Below are 18,722 nucleotides of genomic sequence, written 5' to 3' on the forward strand. Positions count from 1 at the left end.
GTAAAAATAATACCTTAGGTTAAATTTATGAAAATCATTTACATCATACAGAAGTAGAAGATAAATAGAAGATACGATTTTAATAAAACTTTACAGATTTGATTTAAACGGTCTTTTAATTTGAAAAGATCTCATTTAAATATTTTAAGATTAAGCTTTTAAATGAGTTTAATATGAATAAAACCGTGGAAAGCAGACTAACTTTGCATTTGCTGGGGCATTGTGACCCCAGAGGCTCATCTGGCCTGTCACTCCTCTCGTCTCTGTGAGGGTGTGAAGCTTCATCTCACCCTGTAGTTTATCCCTGAAGGATCTGGGAGGGTTTTTGTTTATGACATCTTAAACTATTTTTTTTTTATTGTTAGTTTCTACTACTTCTTCAGTTCTATGAAAATGTAAGGAGTTTTTATATTTTATATTTATATATATAATTTTTATATATATTAATTTAGCTAAAACTAAGGTTAAATTGTTTGAATACATTTTGTAATTATACATTGAGTTATATACTTTATTTGATTTTATGGAACCAACTTAGTGTGTTAGAGTGCAAAACAGTATGTAAAAAACAATGTAAAAATACAGTTTTCTGTCATGGTCGTGTTTAGGTGTACGGGGTAGAATATGCTTGCAGTACAAAAATCATTATGGCTATATTAATAACAATTATACTTTAGGTCACCGTTAAACAAAAATCATTACAGTAATCTTCTAAAAGATATGAATGTATTGAAACTGTATAGATTTAATTTAAACAATCTGTTCATTTTTAAAAGACCATATTTAAACTTTTACGATTATGCTTTGAAATAAATTTAGTACGAACAAAACTCAGGCTCTGGAAAGGCGTTAGCAGACTAACATTACATGATGCACAGAGGCTCATCTGCTCTGTCACCCTATATCCTGAAGCTAACATTATTGTAAAAGTAACGTATTTCTCTGAAGATGTGCTGGTGATCGGAAGGAGCTTATAAGCAGGCTATCAATGGGGCTCGGCCTGAGGCATCACAGATTCTAAAAGTCTTCATTGTTGCTCTCTCACTACAGATAGGCCTATGTGGGGATTTTCTCACAGATACTACATGAGGAATTATTAAACATTTCACACAATGTGTGAGATAACTTGTGAGAGCCGCAAATTTCAAAGTTCTTTACATGCACCCTGATAAATAAAAAAATATAGTCAAGTTTTCCCCAGAGACCATCGATATAGCATTTTTTTTTTTTATGAATTCATTGAATAAGTTTGAAACTATTTCAAACTTTTAATGCTTAAACACTATGAAATAAATTTAGCAAAACATTCACAGTCGTATTCTGATCACTGAACACACCCATTTGATTGTCAAACGCTGGTGTGAGCGAGAAATACTTGGAAATAGTTATTTTCAACTTTAAATGGTCAATATAGACATCTATGTGATAGGAGTTACTTCAACCCTGGTGAAAATGTAAGATGATTTTATTTTTATCTAAATCTAACATAATTGGTACAGTAAATTTGTAAAATATTTATTTTAAATGAACAGAATGCTTTTCAACTTCAGTAATTTAGTAAGATTTGTTAATGAACGGCATGATTTTCAACTTCAGTAATTTAGTAAGATTTTAAATGAACAACAATTAGTAAACTATTTTATATATGATATATTTTAATTTATACACTTTTAAAGGAACACAATGCTTTTCAATGGGCTCAGGAACGTGTCAAAAAAAAAAAGATACCAGGCCAGCCACACGCTGGTGTGACAGAGAGAAAAGACTTCAGGGGAAACACTTGTGGGTTTTTTTCAACCATGGTGAAACAGTAAGATGATTTTATTTTTGTTTAATTTATATACTTTTAATTGAACAGCATGGTTTTTCAACTTGAGTCAGTGTCAAATATTTGTGAATGACTAAATGTAAATTTGATAATCATTTCATTTAAAAGAACATAATGCTTTTTCAACTTCTGTGTGACATAAACTTCCAACGTCCTCAGCAATGCGGAGGGAGGTGAATTCCTGCTTTGACACACACACACACACACACACATACATAGACGCGAGCTCGCTATGTTTTTTGAGGCAGAGAGAGATGATTCATACATTTGGATTGTTTGCAATATTTTTGTGGCTCCATTTTATTCAAACTTTTTGTGTTAGATTTTATTTTATATTCTTTTAAAGAACAGATAAACTTTCACCATTTTATTTAAACTGAAATGCTTGGTTCAGTGAATAGTTCTACATTTATTTTAAACTTTTTGTGTGAGGTTTTATTTTATATTCTTTTACAGAACAGATAAACTTCCACATTTTTTCTTATCACTTTCACGGCTGACCCATTTATACATGCTGCTGCTCAGGAATGCAGGGGATGCGATGACAAAACACCAACTTCAAACAATCAAACTAACTGTCACCATCAAAGCCAATACAGCTCAAACTAACTGTCACCATCAAAGCCAATACATCTCAAACTAACTGTCACATCACTTTGTAACTGTAACAGCAAAGCTTATGTTAACATCAAAGGCCAATACCTCCCCTTTTCTTGATCAAACTAACTGTCACAATCCATAATTTTGACAGAAGCTGTAATCGCAAGGGGCGGAACTAGATCAACGGTCATCATCCATCATTTTGACAGAAAGTTTAACCGGAAGGGGCGGAACTAGGTCAAAGGTAACAGGAAGGGGCGGAATCTAGGTCAAAGGTAACAGGAAGGGGCGGAACCGGAAGGGGCGAGACAGGAAGGGGAGGAACCAGAAGGGGCAGGGGAAGATCAAAGGATAGACACGCCCACCTGTCAATCAATCATTTTGATAGGTAGTGTAGGATATTTACTAATCCCATGCAAAAAGATAACAAAAAATAAGTTAAGTCAACAAAACATTTTTTACAGTGTATGCGCATGACGCACCATTTTCACAAATTCGTATTTGTGTAGTTTGCACGGAGACGATAACGCTATCATTTTCCAAAACTTGCACTTTGAAGAACATTTTCAAAGTGTAAGTGAACAGCCAAAACGCATAACTATTTTTATTTGAAAATGGTGTAGAAGCGGCCCTTAAATGTGTTAGGCCTAAATTATGGAAGGCGTGTGAAAACAGTATTTAATGTAGTAGATACACAAAATGCTAGCTATGAAATACAAACTGATTCATAAAAAAGTTCTTCGGTTGCTTGAATATGCAGTTGTTCATTGTCAAATAAACTAGTGAGTTTATATTCTAAAAGTCCACAGGGCTTATAAGTCCACATAGCCTATAGTTGAAGAAACACCCATAACCAATTAGGCTGCTACTTAAACAGTCCTGATTCTTCACTCTAAAATTAGAATAGAAGTATAAAAGTCCAAGAGAAGTTTTCTTAACTGTTGAGCTTCTTTTACCTCCACCTGACATCCCAATTATGAGTCTTCCAGACAGGTCAGCCTTGTCAGAGCAGCGTGACGCATTTAGCAAAACTCTTAATTGCCTTCATCAGCCAGTGTGACCGGCCGTTCACGCATCAGAACCCCGCATGCGACCTGATCGCATCCGTTTCCAGTTATGACAGTACACACAGTCACACTCCTCTAGCTGAACCACGGCATGTGTACAGCACATAAAACAGGATGTCACATGTCACAGATGTCATATTTCAATAGGTCTTTCTGATGATTGCATCATCCTGTCATTGGGTAGCCTTCTGAAACGGCTATTAAAAAATAAATGAGTTGTTTGCATTCAGATGAGGCTGATCGTTAGGTTGACACTCATTTATGCGACTCTAGATTAGAACAGTTGCGTACATTACAATAACAACTATTTTTTTAAGCCTTAGTAGAGAATTAAATGGGAGAACGTGTCTTTGATTGACTTGTTGAGGATGGAGGGTTCGGGAACTGTGCGCGGAATGTACAATAAACTGCTTTAGCCCGGTTGCTGTGGTAACTAGAGCACACCGCCAAGTGAATGTGCGCTCGCGAGTTTCCACGGAAGAGCGAGAGACCTTTGGGGATGTGGGAGGGCTGATGTCAGTGAATACTGACAGTGCACATCGTAAATTATAGCTGGATATGTCTGCGCAGCATACCAATATGTGATATTTTTATAACTGTGATTCCCAGGACTCCGGAATGTGCCGGTGAGCGAGCGATTCACCGTGCCTCTTCGTTTGATTCGATGTCTAATGAATTGCTACGTGGTTTGATTCAAAGAAAAGAGCACACACAATATTTAGCAGATAAGTCTCTTTTTAAGCCTTGAATGTTGACAGATGTTTTCTCTGGAATCTTCTTCGGATTAGTTGAACATTTCACTCATGTTTTGTTTGTCTCTTACACACATTGACTTAAAAACAACTAAAAAACAAAGGGGCCGTTGACAATGTGAATTCAACACGTTTCTCTCACAGTAACAGGCTGTGAATAATTAAAAGCTCAATTCAGACACAAAGCTTATTAATCCCAGCCCTGTTCACTTAAGACTCATTCACTACTAGGCTATGCCTTTTATCTGCTGTGCAACACAAAAAACATAGACATCATAGATTTAGATAGTGGACACTACAGGGAATGATTTTCTCACAGGCTTAAGTTCAAAGAGAATCGTAGATAAACGTCTTTATAAGAGTTGCTCAAACAATCTGACTCTTTTTGGCTCATGGCTTATATATTATCTAAATCGACGCAGCAACTTTTTGATAAATATTTTACAATGATAGTTTTCTTTTCTAGCTGATGAAAAACAATTCAATCCAATCCAAATGAATTGGTCTTTTTTTCCCCCATGAAAACTATAATAACAGCAACACTGAGCTTTAGATTTGAGAAGGATATTCTTTTAAAGATTGTGTTATAGTCATATTTGAGGATTTGATTAGTTTTCTGTGAGCTAGCTGGAACAAAAGTAACTATATAGTAATAAGTGAGGGAGGACTGTCTGAATGTTTATGAATATGTAAGAAGTGTTGATTGAATTACCATTTCACTCTCTCGCTTCATCATCTTTTTTGTTGAACAGAATTGTTATTGCCAACGACCTTCATCTAGTGATGACAGTGGGATTGACGAGCACTTTATATACAGCTGCATTGCATATTTGTATGTTGAAATCTCTCTCTTAGTAAAAAAAAGGTTGAATGGGGTTCAATACTAGGGTTCTTGACTCAATTTTAAAGAATCTTATGCCAAAAAGGTTCTATATAAGGAGAAATGTCTTAAATGATTGCATTATACTTTCATGTTTAAATGTTTGATCAATTTTTTTTCTACAAACTGTTTAATTCATAAGGTTTAATAAAATTAAAAATGAATTAATCCATAAAATGATGCCATGATAAGAACCCTTAAAGGTTCTATATACTGTATGAAGTGTCTGATAGAACCTTTACTTCTAGAGTGCTGTAGCCCTGAATTCTCAGATACTAGGGTTCTTGATCAATGAACATAAACAGAAGCTCAATAGTACTTTCTTGATGCATTCTTGCAGAAGCTCAAATGTGCTGCGTAACACAAGAATGAACCTCATTGGTTCTTGCGGACGCTCAAATGTACTGCTTAACACACGAGAATGACACACATTGGTGCTTGATCTTTCATTTGTGCGTTGATGAGAATAAAAGTCTAAATTAATTTAAATCTGTTCACCATATAAAGCTATTGTGGAGTAAATTTTGGACTAAACCACTGCATTCATAGGGATTAGTTTTATGATCTCTTTGTGAACTTTTTGAAGCGCCAAAATGGTAATTGCATTACTGTCTATGGAGGGAAAAAAATCTCTCAAACTTCATTAAAATATCTTCAATTGTGTTTTGACGTTGAACGAAAGTCTTAGGGAATTGGAACGACATGAGGGTGAGTAAATGATTAACCCTACTAACCCTAACCCTAAACTAACCCTTTAAATCTGTCAAGGACAGACAGTTAAGGCCCTGCTTTAAATCTATCAGGGTCCAATAATTTATAGCTATCAATAAATGCCATATAAAGAACAAAATTGATCATCACAAAGCACATGTCTCAGCATATTTTACAATTAGGTTTACAAATAAATTCTCCAATTATTCCAGAACATCGTAATTGACCAAGAAAATAGGAACTTATTTTTCTCAAATGGACAAAAATATGAATACAAATAAAAAAATGATGAATTTTGATGATGAAATTATGAAAAAAATCAGCATGAATTTTGTTCATGTCACCATTAAATGAAAATGAACAAATCTCTATTTTTATGGAATATTCAGTATTTAGTATAAATGATTTAGCTGTGCACATAATATATTTTTTTAAATTAACATTTCGTTCCCATGACTTACACATCAGCAAGTTTTAATTCACTCCCTCGTTTTAAGTAAAGTGTGCAGAAAGTTTAATAACTGTTTGGGTGGGTTTTGTGCCTTTAGGTATCCAGCTTCACCTCAGTCCTCAGGCGCACCGGCTCCAGTTCAGTCCTCTGGCACCCTGGCTTCGCCTCGGCCGCTCGTCCCTGTGTCTTCACCTTGGTCTCCAGGACCTTATGTGTCGCCCGGTCTCGTTGGCTTTTTGGCTACGCCTGTCGCATTATCATCAGCCTCGTCTTGATCGGTCGTCTCCATGGTTCCGTCTGCAAAGTCTACACCATGGCACCTCCCTCCCTCGTCTCCGCTGTGGGCTGTCATCAGAGAGGCTGCTCACTGCAGAGCAAATGGTCAGAGCTTACGTCTTGCTCCCCCTCGCTAGACGTCCAGCGAGGAGGAGCTAATGTAATTTGGGCATAATGGGTGGAGCGAGTATATCCAACCGCACCATAACCCTACCCACAACTCTAACCCTCCAACCCATTAGACGTCCAGAGAGGTGGAGCTGGACTATCCCCACCCCATTTAGATGTCCAGAGAGGAGGAGCTGGACTATCCCCACCCCATATAGATGTCCAGAGAGGAGGAGCTGGACTATCCCCACCCCATTTAGATGTCCAGAGAGGAGGAGCTGGATTATCCCCACCCCATCTAGACGTCCAGAGAGGAGGAGCTGGACTATCCCCACTCCATTTAGACATCCAGAGAGGAGGGGCTGGACTATTCCCACCCCATTTAGACGTCCAGAGAGGAGGAGCTGGACTATCCCCACCCCATTTAGACGTCCAGTGAGGAGGAGCCGGACTATCCCCACCCCATTAAGACGTCCAGAGAGGAGGAGCTGGACTATCCCCACTCCATTTAGACGTCAAGAAAGGAGGAGCTGGACTATCCCCACTGCATTAGACCTTCAGAGAGGAGGAGCTGGACTATCCCCACCACATTAGACGTCCAGAGAGGAGGAGCTGGACGTCAATTGACTCTGCAGTGAGTACCACTTGTGTCTTTCTGGGATTCTGCTCTGACACCTCCTTCTGCTGGCACCTCTCTGGATTCTTCCGCAGTTTGCTCCACTCTGGTCCCTGTGGTCTTCCCTTTTTCCCTGCCCTGCGCCAGCCTTCTAAGCCCCCTCCCGCACTCTCCTGTTGGATTTTTTTGTTATTACAGTTAAGATGCGTTGTCTTGATGGGGAGAAGTGTAAGGGACTATCTGGGGTTTGTGTCTGTTTGTGGGTTTAGTTCAGTTGCCTGTGTTTTCAGATCCTTCGTTTATGGTTTTTCATTGTTTGATTAATTTGCGCACCCATTATTAATTTTGTTGATTGTTTTTTTCTGTGTATTTAAGCCCTGTGGGGGGGTTTCTGTTCATTATCAGTTCTCATCACATTACATTTGGTGGTTCTGTTCTTGTTTCTACTAGTTCCTGAGTTCTTTGTTGCCTAGTTAAAATCTAAACTACTGCGTTTAGATCCATTCATTCCTCTTTATTTGCAACCAATTTCTGACAGTAATAATTCGTTGATCCTTGTTTTAGTTTAATCAAAATGAGGGAAAATGCTAGTTCAACGTGGCCACGAATTACTAAAATGAGGAAACAAATTAAGTTGTGGGATCGTATACTCCAATGCTTTAGTGTTTTTTGCTTTCCCTTTTGTTTAATCAGAGGGTTGGATGATTTTGTAATTCAGTCGGTGAACATTTAGATTCTGTCTTAATACTTTGGGAGCAAAAAATATTTTATTTTTATAAAGTAGTTTTTTTGCCTTGACTTAATGCCTTATTTACTCATAGTTTCAAAATGTGCTACATACACCAGCACTGGCAAACACTGACTGCTTTTCTCTATATCCCACAGAACATCTTTGATCTGCAGGCGAGAGCGAGCCAAACTTTTCTTGCATCAGAAGCATAACTTTCCAGAGAGATCTACAGTCACGTCCACTATATGAAAATGGAAGTTCAAACCAATACGGGTAAGAAAACATAATTTTTTGATCTTCACACGCTAGCGAAGGAAGCATCTGAGAAATTGGGCCTACAAAGATTTCAGCATACACAAATGGCCATCCAGCTATAAAAGGCCCCTGTCAATCCCACTAATGTCATCACTCTATGAAGGTCGTGGGCAATAACAATCAAGTGTATTTCATTATTTTTGTCGAACAAAAAAGGAGGAGACGAAGAAGTAAAGTGCGAGAGAGAGAAAGAGTGAGATGCATGTAAAAAGGGTCCGACCCCCCCACCCCCCCCAACCTTTCAGACCAGCGGCCTCCCCCATCACCTTTTCTGCACTCTCATTTATTTCAATTTGTCATGCTTTGCTCCCCCCCTCTGCGGGAGAAGCGGGCGGCAGCGGGGAGAGATGGGGAGAGAAATTGGTATCTCCGCTCGCACCATAATGAAACATTTAGATGCGAGCAGAGCTATGCCTCCGCATTAGCAGTGGCGATGAAGGGAGATGGCTCGCGGCACACAGCCCACTCCACCTAATACCTCTCTAATCCAGGTCAAAGTGGGACACTTCTTCTCCTTAATCAGTATTGGCACCTTCTTTTGGAGGATGTATTTATGGTATGAAAGGTCCAGCTGTGGAGCCACTGCGGCTGATGCCACGAGCAGCTCTTTTCTGACAGGGAATGGAAAAATAAATCATGGCTTTGCATTTGTATAGGGCTGGAGATCAAGGGCAGGTGCTGAGATTGAAAATCCTATTGGTATTTCAGAGCTAGTGCGCTTCGGATAGAGGACTAAAGATATTAAATGTTTGTAAGGAAATGCTGGGGTAAATAGCCATGAATAACGTCATCTATTATGATTGTTTTCTGGCTGGGAACAGTTTTATATTCGCCATAATAACTGTCGTAAGTGTGCCCTAACCTGAAATGGAAATGTTATGGGGTGTCTTGCTGGCTCTCGTTGTCAGCTGGTCTGTACAGGCCATCTGATGCAAGTCTTGCATCTTGACTTATGTATTTATGTTTAGTCATTTACCAGATGATTTTATCCAAAGTGGCGTATAAGGAACGTCACGGAACATGAAGGATATTGTATTATTAGTATTGTTTTTATTTGATTTTATATTATTGTTTTATTTTTTATGTTTTTTTCCATTGCACCTGTTCACATCAGGTACTCTTTTCCAAATTATTGTTTTTCAGAAGTTTTAGCAGTATTGTCAAGCTGAACAGAAAATTATACACAAAAACAAGTATCTTTATGGATTTTGTCGTGATAATGTCACATGGGTGTGGTTAACTGAAAATAAAGCCTTACGTTTGGTTTGGTTCATCATCCAGATATGTAATAAACTTCAGTTCCACAAAAGATTTGCTGAAATAAATGGTCAGACGTGGCTGACAGAACATCAAAGTTTTGACAAAGTTCAATTAGAGTTGGGGTGAAATCAAACAATGGTCCAGTCTCTTGTAAAACAGCATTTGAGTAAATTGTTTTTTAATGAATGCCTTTTTAACAGCTTGAATCCTTTATTCTGTCATCACTGGACACACTTTATCTCTAGTCTAATAGCCACAAGTGCAAAGTGCTCAATATAATTCCTCTGAAGCTGCCACAGCTCTGTCAACGCTGACTGGACCTTCATTATTTCTACTCTGAAATCGATGGCTTCTCTTGTCACGGCTTTACAATCAGTGCCATTTTTCCCTTTGTCTCCCCCTTCAGTGGTCTACGCTCTGCTGTTGGTAAGAGGAAAAGCAGAGAAGTGACAGAAGGGTCAGTCAGCCATAAGCAACATGGTCGTAAGTGAAGTGTGTGTCCAAAAAGGGAATCCACCTCATGTTACCTTCAGCTAGTGCCTGACCCCCACTATTTCTCATTACTGTCACAGTTGTTTGATCACAGGAAAGGCTGGTCAAAACAACTGCGGAAGTACACTGATGTACAAAAGTTGGGGATCCGAAAAGGTCATTTTTTAAAAGAAATTAATACTTTTTTTCAGCAAGGATGCATGAAATTGATCAAAAGTGACAGTAAACTAAAGACATTTATAATGTGGAGTAAAAAGTGTGAAGAAAAAAGTGTTTGTATAACATACATTTTATTTGAATGTGTACAGATGTAGTTAACTCTTTACCAGTCATTGACAGAAATTTCTTTCATTTGTGAGACAACACTTCCCTGCCATTGATGGAATTTTCCATTTCCTTGTTTTCACTGTCACAGGGGGCAATATTACACATCTTCTGAAAGAGTACTGAATCTCCTGATCAAACACATGCGAAGAAGATGCAGAAACAAGCGATAGCGTATGTAATCGTATGTAAAATAACACGATCACCAACATTAAATGGCATAAATCAAAACTGCCTAATGTTACCGAATGAAATGTCTACCAGGGCTAGCGACTGTGAAGCTTTGGTGGTGTTGATGGACCCGATCATCGTTCTGAATCCGATCTGGATGTAGTTTTTGACAAAAACATGATTTTCTCAGCTTTTTGCTCAAAATGTTGCTTTTTTATGAAACTTACCCACATTCAAGTTTAAAAACATTAGTCCAAGTGTCATTTTGGAAGTCCTTTTTGACTACTTACAAGAGCAATACAGTAACGTGTACGTTTTGCATTTAAGAAATCAGAATGTTAATCATTTTGTATATTGTTTGGCCTGTGTAGTTCATTATCAGTTCATTGTACAATACATCAGTACAATGTTTGATTTTAATTTGGTTTAAATTTTGATTTGGTTGTGTTTTGGATTGGCATTTGATGGTCAATTTTAAGAGAACCTCCTGATTTAGAAGACACAACAAAAAGCGTGAAGCTCTAAGGTGCAATGAAAGAGATGGTTAAGAGAAAAAGAGAGGGAAGTTTAAAAAGAGAGAGAGAGAGAGAGAGAGCACAAAGTGTAATTTGTCAGCTGTCATGCTCTCATTCCGGTTTGATGTCACCCCATTACAGTATTTGTCAGTGGTATTGTCCGCTCATGACAGATCCATAATTTCAAAAGACCGATCACACAGAATGCCTAATCGCTCTCTCTCCTCGGACGTTTTTCCATGCTGAACGGACACGCTTAGCCAAACTTCTGTGGCATTAGCGCCTCCGTGTATCACTGATCATTCATTAGGACGGTGTTATGCCAATGCAGGGTCAATCTAACTCTCACCACAGGCTGTCAGGAGACTCGATCAATGTGTAATTATATCTGACCACCGTCATAAATAACCCAGCTTGCAAGTTCAAGGTTGTACTTAATTGTGTTATTCACATTGCTCATGCGCTATTATGCTTCTGTTGTATTGAACCTCGAAAGCTGGTCTTTAGCGTGTTGTTTAGCCCACAAGCAATGGCTAGATGTATGGATGGGATTTGTAGCCTGAGGACTGAAAAATAATATCAGTATCCTGGTTTATCATGGACAATTGCCTATAAGGTGCTTAGAGACAGAATGACTAAGTTGTCTATTATCCAATTCCATTGGCTGAGACAGTTTTTATATAATGTTTATATATATATATATATATATATATATCATATAAAAAAGGAAAACTCAACTACATACATGCATACATACACTGTGTATTTGTGAAAATATGTACTATATATATATATATATATATATATATATATATATATATATATATATATATATACAGGACATATTTTCACAAATACAGTGTATGTAGTTGAGTTTTCCTTTTATATATATGTGTGTGTGTGTGTGTGTAAAATATATTACGCAGAACTTCATTGGAGTGGGCGTAGCTAAGATCTTTTGGCGTATTTTGCTTGTTTAGACTTATTAGTAACATTTTCTGTACAGCATCATGGGTAATGTAGTTTTTCACCACAAATCTCGCTGTTAAACATGATTATTTTAAACCTAAGTTGAAATAATGCTGGCTGACGGCTTCAACGGAAGCAGATGCTATCGATTAACAACCCCGTACCTCACAGTAAGGATGTCTTTAAAGGTTTATAAGTTATTGTTAAAAATCGATTTCCCTATGGAGAAAATGAATGGAGACTTTACTTCTGGAACCGGTACCGATATATGTTCATTGCTATTGTTATTGTTATTGTTATCGGCCCAATAAGAAAACTTGGCCAATATATTAAAGCCGATAAATAATGTTTGAATTTCCTTCAGCTGAGACACTTCAGACACGCATAATGGGTTTGAATTGTAAGAAATATGATTGGAATCACTTCAAAAAGGAAAATACAGTTAAGTGCAACATTTGCAGCGCAATTCTGTCATATAGGCTACATAAAATTATAATGAGAACATCATTATAATTGTGTGCTTTGGACGTGGCATTTAATGGTGAATCTTTTGTTTTTGTAATCTGACTCTCAAATATTATATAAAAAATTGGATTTGGATTTATCGACCAATATATCAGTTATCGGCTTTCAAATATAAAGAAATATCGGTTATCAGTATTGGCCAGCATTTTCATATCAGGGCATCCCTAGACAAAGGCTCAAGTACTTCCAAAAGCCCCTGCCACCGTAGTGCACTTCTACAAAGCCCTGAATTCTGAAATCTGTTTAGCAAAAAATTATCCATTCAGAAGGAAGGAAGTAACTCCAATTGTGCAGTTTGTGAGGTGTAAGTGTCTGAACTTATGATTTACTCCAGGTGTATGATAAAACAACTGCAATGAAGGAAGGACCAGAGCAATATGTAAAGACCAAGACATCACAGAGACCCACAGCATCATAAAGGCACCTTGTGCACAGACAAGGAACCCTCACGTTATTTTGTAAAATGAACAAATGTAGCTTATATTTACAGTCTAACGTGTTGCTGTGACCAGTAGGGATGGAAATCGAGAACCGGTTCTTCTTCAGAACCGGTGCCCAGTCAGCCAATTCCTTGGAACCGTTAGTATGCCTGCTTAACGATTCCGCTTATCGGTTCCGCTCGTTGCAAATGTGTCATGACGTGACGCACGCGCTGCCTTGTTTTGGTTCAGAACGCAGCAAACATTGCATCGAGGCAGAAATACTCTAAAGTTTGGTTATATTTTACGCGAAAAGACGACAATATGAGGCGCCGTCTATAGGGCTTAAATCAAACTTCATCCACGCACACAAATATGAAACACCTGCATACACGTATACTACTCAAACATATATGTACACTGCTGAATGCTGATAAGGAATCGAATCGATAAGCAATATCGATAATGGAATCAGAATTGTTAAATTCTTATCAATTCCCATCCCTAGTGACCAGTAGAATGAGTTCAGCAAGTTCAAAGTTCTGCCGAGGTGTCAACATGTCAGCTGGGATTACTGGCACACACTAGAAGGTTCACTTTATAATCGCCAGTGTTCCTGCTCATAGTCTTTCTTTCTTAATGAGACAATTGTGTAATTGCCTGGTGATTTCAGAGGGTAATAGATTAAACTAATCCTCTCAACAAAATATCTGTGTTTCCTTCTTGCCAAAGAAACTTTCCTATTACCAGCTAAAGCCCATTAAATTGCACTGTTGGATTTACAAATGTAATCAATAGATAATTGTCTGGGGCTTCTTTCAACCGCATACTGATGGCAGACCACCCGCTGCTTTTGTATTTTCTAATCTAAGTCATTTTATTTCTCCTATATTACCTCTTATGCATCTCCTATCAAACGAGGACAGGTGTGTTTCTGCATGCGTGATATATAGTCCGGATTAATGAAGAAAATGTCAGTGTTTGGTCCCTTGCAAGCGCTGATTTTTTTCCTGCTCATTTACTGCGCTCATTTATGGCTCGTTGAAATACATTAACCATACCAGCGCAATTGGATTGAACTGGGTCAATTCGATTTTTATTTGGCCAGTTGAAGCGAATCATCTCCCAAACTCGCTGTAAACACAGACCACCTCATCAGATAGATTTATCAATGGACGTCCCACCCCAGAGATTTATAATGACTATGAAATGTTTCAGTCGTACTGTGACCTGATCTGAGACTCCAGCACATGGGGGTCAGGCAGCAGCGCGGAACCGGCCGCTCTGCGTGATCGTGGGTAAAATGAAATCAGAGAGAGCTCAGTGACACGGTTACCCTCAACCTAACTGACTGTGATTATCTCTTTCTAACCTCAGACCTCCAGTTCTTGGACATCACCTTTGACCTCCCGAGGCTGCAGGAAAGAAAAATCACATGCCAGGTCCCTTATATATTGCAATTGTTAAATGGAGCCTATTGCTCCAAAGACATGAAGTCTTATGTTTTTTTTCTGTGATCGTTGATTGGATCCATTTAACATTCAGCATGCCAACATTAAAAGAGAGGCACAAAAAAAAATTAGACAACATGACAACCTTCAGAGGTTATTTCTACTACCAAATATTTAACAACATTTAACACTCATTTTTGACTCATTATTATAGAACTTTTATAATAATTAAATTTTGCTACTTCAGAAATAGATTGACTGCTTTTTCCCCACTAAAGTTTAGTGTGAAAACTATACAGTGCTCAAAGCTAAGGAACTTTTCTAGCACAAACAAATAAATACAATAAAACAAAGATAGAAATGAAATAATGCTTTTCAGATAGTTCTAACAGTAGGCCTATGGTTTTTAGGTACAGAAATTGATATAATCAAATGTAAAATAACTCTATACATATTCTTCGCTGTATAAATTAAGTTAATCCTAAAATTAAAGTTACAAAAAGTGATTCAGTCATGAGCAGTGAGCAAATTTGTTTTTGTCTCATGTTGTTTGATTAACATTAAAATCACAGAATATTAGGCTGCTGCCACTTTAAGACTGAATGAACGTATCCAATATACTGATAGACATGCGTTTTCTTTCTCAACTGTTTACGCTCACTTGAGACATAACCGACTATGTTTACTAGGATGCTCACCAAGATGGGCATTTTGACATAATGTTTGTGTGAATATGTCTGTTCAAGCCAAAGACGACGTGAGAGAGAATTCAGTACCGGTGTGCTGTCTGAAACGTGGCTTTCTGTGTGCGCTCTTCAGATGTGTGTCCACACAAAACTTCTACTCACAATATCTAATTAAGTTCTCTGGCATGTTTTTGCTTAAATATTTCAATTGGCAAGGCTTGAAAACACGTGCAAATGTTAAACTTTCTTGACGATGCAGCACTGGCCCGATCCCAAGCATCTTCCACGCTGCCACCGGGCCATCGGGCAGTATATTTTTGAGCCCTGCTATATTTTGTACAATTTTTTATTTATTTTTTGGCAAGTACTCAATTAATTTACCTCAGAGGAATATGTTAATTTTAATTGTTAATTAATAAACTATCGGTTAGTTTTTTATATCAGACTTTTTAATGCTTTAGTCGATATGCAATGGTTTTAAATTGAATAAAATAAAAATTGGCCGATACATCGGTGCATCTCTAGTATGTATAATTGTTTCACAATTGTTCCTCTCTGACAGCAATGAGACTTAATGGAAACCAAATTGAAACATTTTCTGTTTTTTCTTCAGAAACCGGTAATCTCACATATTTGTCAAATTTTGCTCAAGTTTTTTAAAGTATGTAATGAACAGTCAGGGATCTCAGTATGAACTCAAATATTTCCCATCAGACTCTTCTGAGGCTAAATTATCGGAGCTGTGGAATTTATTTTAATCCATATGATTATTTTCTATTTTTATTTCTCCTAAGGCCTTTTAGAAAAAGCATCAGTCAAAATAATACTCATATGGAACAAGTCCATTAAGTCTCTATAAAAGAGAAAGATTTGAGCAATAGTATTTTCTCCTGGGTACAGTTGTTAGACTGAACGAAGGTGTTTTATTTGAAAGGGCTGATTACGTTTTAATGGAACTCGTATTTTTTCCCCTTTGTGAGTTTTAAGAGAAAGACAAAAACACGAATATGAATAAATTATCAGATGCTGTTGGTTTCAAAATATGTGACACTATCTTTCACTCTGTTGTCATCTCTCCTATGTTCAGCTGCAGTTTTCTTGCAGTTATAAAGGACAGCAGAAACCCATTTTCAATTCACTCTCGACACAATCCTTCAGCGCTGTGATTTGGTAGCATCTTTGAAGTGCACCGCTGTGTCCTTCAGCCTGCAAATGGAAAATAATGCATCAATAACATTGTGCCTATTGTGAAGGAGACTGGTGTGGTGAAAATTAGTAAAGATGTTCTATACAAGCACTTCACGCACAATACTCAAACACAATTTCTCCTAAACACACAGACACTGTCATTTTACTCTGGGCCTGGTTGCCATGGTGATGCATCGGTTTAGAGGTCTGCATGGACACTTGCAGTTTTCAATACATTAAGACATAATGGCAGTACCCGTGCTGGATACGGCAATTTGTGCTTGTGCAGCTCAGGCTTATTGTTGCACTCTTCTCTTTTTATTTTCTCTCGCTCTCTCATCTCTTTTCTCCCACACTCTCATCTCTTTTCTCCCTTGATCCATCCTCCTTATTTACACACACACACACACACACACACACACACACACACACACACACACACACACACACACACACACACACACACACACACACACACACAGACACACACACACACACACACACACATACTCATGCAACACTATTATCCTTCCAAGTATCTTGAAAACAGTACTGGGTACATATTCGTATAGCGTAGGCATGTTTTCGTTTTCTTTTTTTTAATGGAATTGTAAGGTAATGTCACTCTCGCTAAATTACAATATAGTGTGCAAAGCCAAATAAAATGCTCTGAGAATGCACACCAACACAGGTGAGTGTTTTTGAAGCATTTGCCTTCCTGGAAAATCCAGTTTAAATGGTTTTGCGTGGTCTGCCCTGGCTATTTATGATTATCAACTGGTCCAAATTTGTCTATACCACTGATCATTTTGAATACCAATTGGTAGGGCTTAGGTCAACTTAGTAGATAATGTTGGTCAAGTTGAACAAGTATAGACTATAAACCAGCTGAAAAAAAATAGCTTGATCTACGGTGGCTTAGCTGGTCTCCAAACCTGGTCATGTCGGGGTTCGGCTGGTTTAGCTAATAGCCAACTGGACTCCAAGCCCCGTCTAAGCCATTAAACCAGACTGACTTGAGCATTAGAAAGCATATTGCTGGCCATTCCAGACCTACAAACCAGTCTAAGATGCTTTGCTGGTCTTAGCTTGTATATTTGGTCTCCATGCCTGGTCAAGCTGGTGTTTAGATAGTCAACCAGCTGGTTAAAACAGTCAAATCACCCCGACTTGAGCAGTGTAAACCATTTTGGTGGAGCAACAACCCATCTTTAAGCTGTGTATTTAGGCTGTGATGCTCCCAAAATAAGTTTGACCACCTTAAGTTGTTATGAGCTGATGCAATTCCTGCAGACTGACAATATTATCATAGTTTCGGCTTACTGTATTTTTTTCTCCGTGAATTCTCAGAATTATGAGCCATTTAACCATGTTTCTTCCAAGTATGGCCATTCCAAGATGCATCATTAAGATGTGGATGACTTTCCTTTTGGGTCCAGGTCACCGGAATGACTGATATGAAGACCTGGATGGTTGAAATCACACATTCTCTTCCCGTTAATGACTTTGAGCCCCGAGGCCTCAAACAGGAGCCTGCAGACCTTCGGATTGATCCCCTCCTGTCTCCTTCAGGTTAGCCCTCCAGGAACCCCATCCAATCACATCACATCACAGACGCCAAGTGGTGCGGTCCCGTCCAATCACACTGATTGCTTTGGAAAGTCCTGGCTATCCCTTAAGCTAACAGTGCAATTACTGGAAGTGTCTCATAAAGGGAAAGAGGGGGTGGAGGGATGGATGGGTGAAGGTGATTAATTGAGGTGGGAGCTGTTTAAGGGAGAAGAAAGGAAGTTGGAGATAGAGGAAGTGAGAGACGGGTTTGAAGGGCGCAACAATCAGACGGATCATGAGGAAAGAGTTCATTGAGAGATTGGGTGGAATAATGGATGGAGGGGTTGGAGAAGGCGGATCAATCAGCTCCACGGCTCATGTGAGCGAGACTAAAAATGTGGTGAAGAGTAAACTGAACTTTCTTCAAAAGTAAATTGGAATAAAACAAGGATTATTTTCAACAAATTGCCAACTTGTATAACGTGTTCAATGTTCATTATTCATTATTAACAACAACAATAATGTGATTTATTATTATTATTATTATTATTATTATTATTAATGTTGATAAAAAGGACTCAGTCAAAAATAATGCATTGTATTATTATTAATTAGATGTTGATGATAGATGATTAAAATTATTATTATCATGACTATTAATAATAATTAATTATAATACATAATATTATTATTAATACTATTAATGCACATTATTATTAATAATAATTTGTATGAATATTATAAATAATAATTATTTATAATACAGATTATTATTAATAATAATATTCATACAAATTACTTTAATTAAATAGTACTTAAAGTGTTTCATAAGTAATA

At 37.8% G+C, this 18,722-nt stretch overlaps 1 long non-coding RNA gene across 2 annotated transcripts; it reads left to right on the top strand.

Annotated features, from left to right (window-relative positions):
* The first annotated feature begins 4,004 nt into the window (after positions 1-4,004).
* Positions 4,005-18,291, top strand: LOC143725830 (uncharacterized). Of its 2 annotated transcripts, none has more exons than XR_013198341.1 (3): positions 4,005-4,121; positions 8,175-8,292; positions 17,774-18,291. It is a non-coding gene; the product is annotated as an uncharacterized LOC143725830 (long non-coding RNA). The 2 variants fall into 2 exon arrangements; XR_013198340.1 differs by lacking the exon at positions 4,005-4,121 and adding an exon at positions 7,198-7,307.
* The last annotated feature ends 431 nt before the right edge of the window (positions 18,292-18,722 follow it).

Source organism: Siphateles boraxobius, unplaced genomic scaffold, assembly GCF_051911475.1.
Source record: "Siphateles boraxobius isolate OS27281-9 unplaced genomic scaffold, OSU_SipBor_1 77, whole genome shotgun sequence".
Classification (NCBI taxonomy): domain Eukaryota; kingdom Metazoa; phylum Chordata; class Actinopteri; order Cypriniformes; family Leuciscidae; genus Siphateles; species Siphateles boraxobius.